Source organism: Bos taurus, chromosome X (genome assembly GCF_002263795.3).
Source record: "Bos taurus isolate L1 Dominette 01449 registration number 42190680 breed Hereford chromosome X, ARS-UCD2.0, whole genome shotgun sequence".
Classification (NCBI taxonomy): domain Eukaryota; kingdom Metazoa; phylum Chordata; class Mammalia; order Artiodactyla; family Bovidae; genus Bos; species Bos taurus.
The window spans coordinates 45,710,929-45,716,928 of NC_037357.1; positions in this window are offsets into that span (position 1 = coordinate 45,710,929).

Genomic DNA, 6,000 nt, shown 5'->3' on the forward strand with positions numbered 1-6,000 from the left:
TTATTTCAAAGAGGAAAAATAATAGATTATACTTTACTTTTGTATTAGAGCAGATAGGGTCTATTTGACATCTCATTTTGCTGCTTTTGAGGGGTATTTTGTCCCCTTAAGAACTCTTAGTTTAAGAGTCCTTAAACTAAGGACTCTTATTTATGTTATCAAATTATCTTCATGTTGTCTACAGTTATCCCTTGCCTACTCTGTGACTGGTATTTGTTTTTAAAAAAGCTAAGCTATATGTAAAAAATAAAATAATTAGGATTGTTAATGATTTCATTGTGTGTGTGCTTATGTATGTTCTTATATGTTGACCCTCCACCCACCTCTCTCCCAGAATTAATTTGGTGAATGAAAACTAGTTAAATGACCTGGAGTTATGGGAAATTAAAGACTAAAAGAAATTATCATAGGAACTATACCAAAGGGAATAGAGAATGTGGACCCAGACTATGAAACAAGTAAAACAAGTAAAAACTTGAACTATTTTGAAGAAAACCAATATAGAATTATTGAATAATGTACCTAAAAGTAAGTTCATGTAATTTTACCATAACTTATTTAACATCAACATTGTGTCAAGTGGGTGAAATTCTTTAGAGCATATATAAATATTTAATATATTTTACTAATATAGATCATAGGTTTAAAATTATTACGTGCTCAATCAGAGCTAGTCTTCTGGTTTCAAACAGCATAGAAATAGGTAATAGTGAAGCCACTTTTTTTTTTAGGAAATGTGGTTCCACTTATATTATCTGTCATCATGTATGTTTTTTTATATGTGGCCCAGCTGTTCATTCAACTCAGTGTTATATTTGTGCATTTTCATAGTTCACCTCAGAGATAGATTTTTGGAATTTTAAATGTTATTGATGACTAATGATTATGCAATTAACATATAGCAGCTGGCTAGCTTCAGTAATATTTTCTTAATGCTATAAGGATGATTTCATTTATTCTTTGAAAGCTAGCAGCTATTTTTTTAACTTTTGAAAAGAATACTCTTTTGAAATGCCTAAAACAGAATAATATTTGTTAAAGTGTTCTGGAGAAAGAAATACAACTGTTAAAACCCAGAGAAAATTCATTTTATTCAAAATTTTATAGTATCATCTATAAAATGATCCCCACTAGAGAGAAAAATAATGGGCTTTATATACATATATATATATATATGAATATATATGTATGTATATGACTATATATGAATATATATATGGTGTATGTGAATATATATGAATATATATATATATATATATATATATAGTCTTATACAGCATTCCTTATCTTACAGATGAGCTCAGTGAAGATGTTGCGGCCTCGTCTCAATAGCATTCTTTTCAAGCTCACATTTGAAGAACATGTAAACAACATCAAGCCAAGCATCATAGCAGTAACTCTGGCCTGTGAAGAACTGAAGAAAAGTGAAAGTTTTAACAGACTTTTAGAGTTAGTTCTTTTGGTTGGAAACTACATGAACTCAGGCTCAAGAAATGCCCAGTCTTTGGGTTTTAAGATCAACTTTCTCTGTAAGGTAAGAGAACATTTTATAATGCCAATTTACAACAATAATCTCATCTATGACAGAGAAGTCACTTTAAACACCAAGGATGAATTTTATGGCATGTGAGAGCTGGGTTCGGTCTCTGAATTGGGAAGATCCCCTGGCTAAGGGAACAGCCACACACTCCAGTTTTCTGGCCTGGATAATTCCATGGACAGAGGAGCCTGGCAGGCTACAGTCCATGGGATTACAGAGAGTCAGACATGACTGAGTGAAGTCATCTTTAAAACAGATAAATGATTTTTAAAAACCTTACTGTAATAAAATCTCAAAGACTGCAAATTTTTCTATAGTATACTCTTCAGCTCTTGCTGATCAAATCTTTCTGGAGTTTTCTGACCCAAAAAAATGGCTTTTATAAACTAGATGCAGCGTTGTATTTTAATCCCTTCAAACTTATTTTGTGTCTCTCCAGAAAGTATTTGAGGAGCTAAGTTCAGTGAGGTAATAGCCAAATATTTCTTTCTGAATATGCTTTGCTTATTCTCCTCTAAGAAAATAATACTCTTTTTTGTTGAAAGTGTTGTGTTAATAAACTTATACTAAGAATCTAGTGCATTAACTAAAAGTTTTTAAAAAAGCAAGTGATAATCCTCATATTGTTTTGATTAAACCATTTCATGGTATTGTTCTCGAGGTTTTAATTCTTATGAAAGGTAAACAAAGAAACGGACAAGTGATGATATAGGTCCATTTCTAGGTTAGGGCAAACCACCATATTCAAGGGAAAAACCTATTTGTTACACAAAGAAAACTGAACAGACTCTGAGGCGAAGGCCTGTAAGAAAGCTAGAGACAGAAATAAATCTGAAAACAAGCAATCAGTCTTTGACATCTCACCATTGTTGCACTTTTTTTTTTTCCTTTACATCTGAAAACATTACAAAACTTTGGTTAGTTCTTGAAGTATATTATTACAAGAATCCCCAATCTAGGAATGGGTATAAATTTCTTTTCTATTTATGCATTAAATAGATGTGCAATACATATAAATGTGCTAGCATTTTAATATGTATCAAAAATGATTTGCTCCTGGTCATTCTCTCCCAGATAGACATAAAGAATAACATTTGTAGATAAGAAGATGCATAATGAAATTGTATTGTTTACTCCCGATTTATTTTTGAGAGGAATAGGGAAAGATGGGAAGATAGGGAAGATGTTCTGGAAGGTTAGATTTTTGTTAAAAACAAACAGTTTTAGTCCCTCTTCTTGTGATATGAGGAGACATGTGAAATTATTTGATAATGCCAAGAAGAATAAAGCAGTGCTTGTTATAAATTAGAATACCTCACACCCTGATTTGGAGGGTAAAACTAAATAAGACTTTTCATTTTATTCCACATCATATACTCTAAACTAGTACAAGCATCTCTTATCAAGATGTTAGTTGTTTAGAGTATATACTGTAGGCACAGTGAATGAATCTTAAAGTGTTCTTGGTTGGTGATTACCAAAACATAAACTAAAATATCATTGGAAATTGGTATTGTTAGTCTGTTTCACATTTAATTCATATAAAGAAGACATTTAAAATAAACTGTCCTAATTTGAATAAGTATGTACCTTTTTAAGTGTCTTAATTTCACACTATTCAAATTAATAATGTGAACTGATTTTATTGAGGCAATAATAAATAAGTCATTTATACATAGGAACAAAAGATTCCTTTAATCTCACAGAAGGATTGTACAGTTGCATCTTATATTTTGGATAGAGGCTTCTTCCTGTCATCTTCCTGTCAAATAAAAGTTCTTCCACACAGCGCTGGTCTGACATCTATCACTAGAAGTATGCCTAAAGGATTCAGCACAAAGATTTTTGCCAACTTCAAATAAAATAAAAAATATTCTTGTGGGAAATACTACCATGTAGTAATAGATGTTCTAAAAGAGAAAGAAGTGAATGTTTAAAAATCTTTTGCCTTCTCCCACTTTTCAGTAGGATTTTTATGTTCAGGGGAATACTTGTCATTAAGAAAGAGAAATATCATATACATGTGTGATATTCCCACAATATCTAAGATTAAAAAGATGTTCCTGAAATGCAGAGGATTCTAAGTAGATATAAATGTCTAAAATGAGAGAAATTTACTGAAGTATGTAGAAATAGTTAGCTTAAATTTATAATCTGTTGTAAATTGATTTAACTACTGATGTATGATTGGCTAGAATTTGCCTGGAAAATCCCATGGACGGAGGAGCCTGGTAGGCTGTAGTCCATGGGGTCGCGAAGAGTCGGACCCGACTGAGCGACTTCCCTTTCACTTTTCAGTCTCATGCATTGGAGAAGGAAATGGCAACCCACTCCAGTGTTCTTGCCTGGAGAATCCCAGGGATGGGGGAGCCTGGTGGGCTGCCGTCTATGGGGTCTCACAGAGTAGGACACGACTGAAGCGACTAGCAGCAGCAGCTGTTAAATTCCAGTTATATTATAAAAGATCACTTGGTTGATTTTTCTTAACATTTTTTTTTCTTAATAAAAATAGCAGAGGGGACTTTCTTTACTGGGTACTGACTATACTTTTAAAATGATATCACTTGCCTACATAAATTATTCTAATGATTATTTCCTTTCTTGGTGAATCTAAAACTGTAATCTACTTTTCATAAGAAGCTATAGATTATGTTAAAATATTCACATAGTTAAAAAGGAGCCATGTCATAAGCAGTTAAATTTATCAGATGTTTCTTATAGTAAAATGATATTAAAAATTCAGATGGTCACAATAAGTACTACCCTCATCACAAAATGCTTTATTATTTGCAGCAGTGTGTTATCACTGTGAGTCACCAATGTAGGGTGATGAACTGTAATACAAATAATTTCTATGCAGATGAGTTCCCAATGTTAGCTTGGTCTCTGCTTCAGATTAGATCAGATCAGTCTATCAGTCGTGTCCGACTCTTTGTGACCCCACGAATCGCAGCACATCAGGCCTCCCTGTCCATCACCAACTCTCAGAGTTCACTGAGACTCAGGTCCATTGAGTCAGTGATACCATCCAGCCATCTCATCCTCTGTCGTCCCCTTCTCCTCCTGTTCCCAATCCCTCCCAGCATCAGAGTCTTTTCCAATGAGTCAACTCTTCGCATGAGGTGGCCAAAGTACTGGAGTTTCAGCTTTAGTATCATTCCTTCCAAAGAAATCAGGGCTGATCTCCTCCAGAATGGACTGGTTGGATCTCCTTGCAGTCCAAGGGACTCTCAAGAGTCTTCTCCAACACCACAGTTCAAAAGCATCAATTCTTTGGCGCTCAGCCTTCTTCACAGTCCAACTCTCACATCCATACATGACCACAAGAAAAACCATAGCCTTGACTAGATGAACCTTTGTTGGCAAAGTAATGTCTCTGCTTTTGAACATGCTATCTAGGTTGGTCATAACTTTCCTTTCAAGGAGTAAGCGTCTTTTAATTTCATGGCTGCAGTCACCATCTGCAGTGATTTTGGAGCCCAGAAAAATAAAGTCTGACACTGTTTCCACTGTTTCCCCATCTATTTCCCATGAAGTGGTGGGACCGGATGCCATGATCTTCATTTTCTGAATGTTGAGCTTTAGGCCAACTTTTTCACTCTCCACTTTCACCTTCATCAACCTATTGATTATTAAAATTCTAACCAATAGTAATGTTGTGCTTCAGGGTCATTTATTGTTTTTGTTTTCAGTGTATAATAACATATAATCTACAAAAGAACAAAACATTTAAAAATACTTAGCTCTCCCTAGACACTGCACTTTGTGGGTATATCAGATAAGGAATGTGCTTTGCAAGGTAAAAGAGGTATTAAAAAGCAGAGATATTACTTTGGCAGCAAAAGTCCGTCTAGTCAAAGCTATGGTTTTTCCAATATTCATTGTATGGATGTGAGAGTTGCACTATAAAGAAGACTGAGCGCAGAAGAATTGATGCTTTTGAACTGTGGTGTTGGAGAAGACTTGAGAGTCCCTTGGACTGCAAGGAGATCCAACCAGTCCATCCTAAAGGAGATCAGTCCTGAATGTTCATTGGAAGGACTAATGCTGAAGCTGTAACTCCAATACTTTGGCCACCTGATGTGAAGAACCGACTCATTGGAAAAGACCTTGATGCTGGGAAAGATGGAAGCCAGGAGGAGAAGGGGACACCAGAGGATGAGAAGGTTGGATGGCATCACCGACTCAATGAACATAAGTTTGAGTAAACTCTGGGAGTTGGTTCTGGACAGGGAAGCCTAGTGTGCTGCAGTCCATGGGGTCACAAAGAGTTGGACATGACTGAGCGACTGAAGTGACTGACTTACAAGCAACAGAAAGTGACTGTGCCTGATTTAAGCAAAAAATGGAAATTATAGAGAGGAGCTCAACCAGAAAGTGAGGAAAGCCTGAAGAACGTGTCCATTAAAATTATGGCACCAATTATGGCAGCTTTGAGAATGCTGAAAGCAGGAATGAAT